The following is a 2,596-nucleotide window of genomic DNA, read 5'->3' as shown; positions in this document are numbered from 1 at the left end:
ATGATAATTGCAAAGCTATAAAACTCTTATGAGTGATAGGGGTGTAGTCCTTGTAGTGTAAGGGTGTCAACTCATCAACTCACATGTATTTCTAAAATAGTTTTAAAAGCTTTGAAATGGTATCACATTTGATGAAGTAATAATGAAAAATACATAACATACAAATGTATTTGATTGTATACAACATGTAACCAAGATCATGGTGCACTAGGAGGGATCATGTCATGCTAAGTTAATTAGATCATCACTACTTGCATTTAAAGATAATAATATATCAAACCTAACGTTAAGATATGGAATTAATGTGATCTCCATATATTACACATTACTATAATAAATGACATATCTTAGTCATGCCCATCCAGATAACTAACTATCCATACAAAAAGGTATATAAAAAAAAATCAATCACCAGATAAAATACATATACATATAATTTCATGACACTTCCTCACTTGAGTATCAGAGTCTTTGCATATATATATCACCTTAATTTAGACATAAGAAGAAAACATTCTAGATGAATAGAAAAAGAAAAAACATCTTAGACAACAAAACAGGAAAAATTGAGATCTTATAAAAACATCTTGATCACACACAAAAATAAATTGCAATATAATATCTTGAATCACATTATACATGTGTGCTTGTATTGTGTGTCATGCAAGTTTAGATAAATATAATAATAAAAACCGTATAAACTTTGTTTGTATATATACTAACTTAAAGGTATGGAAGAAGTTATATCTAAAATAATGTGAACCTATGTAATTTATATATACGGTAGAAGATATGATCCTGAGTATAATATGGAGTAATTAAGAATGAACTTAATATTTGATTTTTGTGGGCCATTATATGTATAGTATGGAATCAATGATATATCTAAGTATGAAATTTGGATATAGATAAAGTTGAGTACTAAAGGTATTAATAAATTGGAATGATATATTATAGATCTATTTGTTTATTTTATGTTTTTAGAAAAGGTTTTTTAATAAAATAATTTCTTGTTATAGTGTTTAAGTAATTTTTTAAGAAATAATTTAGAGTTTGTCAGGACCCTTAAATTCAGTAGTTGGTGGAGTACAGGTGTCAATGAAAGGGTTCAGAATTTCAGAAAGTGGAAGACAGGTGGTTGTAGAAGAGTGGACCGATCGGTTTGTGTAGGAGTTATATAAGCTGAAATTTTGAAATTCGGTCCCACTTTCTGCATGCACCCTTCTTCTCCAAACTACTGAACCCCATTTTCTCCTCCTTCTCTCTACAATCTCCATCTTCTCTTTACGATTTCTCATCATTTTCTTCTTCCGATCATCATTCAAACAACGCCTGAGTATTCTTGGTGCCAAGAGCTACACTTTGCACCAATCAAGTTGTGGTTTAAGCTGGTGAGTTATTTCTCTTCTTAGATCGTTCGTTTTCTGTCACATGCAAATCCAGAATTCTGGTTGCATGAGTTTATCATCTCATTCTGAGAATTTCTGGTCTTTTGTTTGGTTTAGTTTCATAAATCGTGACCCATAGGATTCTAAGATTTCTGGTGGTGAGCTATTCTATTCAAACTGTGAGCGTTCGACTATGTTTAGAGGTAAGTGAAACTTATATAATTTGATTATGATTCTTGTTTTGAATGGTTGCATGTTTGTTGATCGTTGGATGAATATGAAGTATGATTGTTACTGAATGTTTGGCTGTATGAATGTATGAGTTATAAATGATGAGAAACTAGATTGATATAGGGTTTGATTTTAAGTCTGCAGTATTCTGCGTAATTTCGCGTTGTCACCGAGAGTCATTATTGACCGTTCAGTTTATCCTTGAGTATTCGGTCTAGACTGGATTTCTTCTTCTGTGGAGAATTTCAGTTAATGATCGATCGATTTTCTCTTAGTATACTTGTAAGTAAGCGTTCGGTCTAAGTATAGTTTCCCTTTATGTTCCCTAATCAGTTTAGTTAATGTATTCTATAATACTTAAAGTTGTAGATATTATTTTTATCCTTCATTGAAAATAAGTGTTGTGTAATAGTATATATATATATATATATATATATATATATATATATATATATATATATATATATATTCCTTCATTTTGATATAAGTTCAATAGTGATCGGTCTTGAACCAAGCGCTCGGTCCCAGCAGTGATTGGTCTTGAACCAAGCGCTCGGTCCCAATAGTGATTGGTCTTAAACCAAGCGCTTGGTCTCCATAGTGATTGGTCTTTAACCAAGTGTTCGGTATTTTTATTATACTCCAGTGTGTACTATATTTGAACTAAGCGTGTTCGGTCCAAGTCAATAGTATTCGGTTTAAGCTTGTAGGGTTCAGTTTAAGTTCTTAGGTTTCACAAATATTTATTATGATTTTTCAGTTAAGTCTAAAATATATGTATTCTTTAGTATTCGGTACATTCTTAGAAGTTCTGTCTAGTAAAATAATGTTCTGTAGTAACTGTTGAGTAACCAGTAAACATCTAGGGTTGAGCAAAAATAACTGATCTGTATTGTACTAGAGCTAACTATACTATATTATACTTAAAAAAAACTGATCCACTTTTACTAAAAGTTCAGTATACTATTTTATGGTTT

Source organism: Vigna umbellata, chromosome 8 (assembly GCF_029865625.1).
Source record: "Vigna umbellata cultivar VRB3 chromosome 8, Vumbellata_1.0, whole genome shotgun sequence".
In the NCBI taxonomy this organism is placed as follows: domain Eukaryota; kingdom Viridiplantae; phylum Streptophyta; class Magnoliopsida; order Fabales; family Fabaceae; genus Vigna; species Vigna umbellata.
This window is presented reverse-complemented; position numbering follows the sequence as displayed.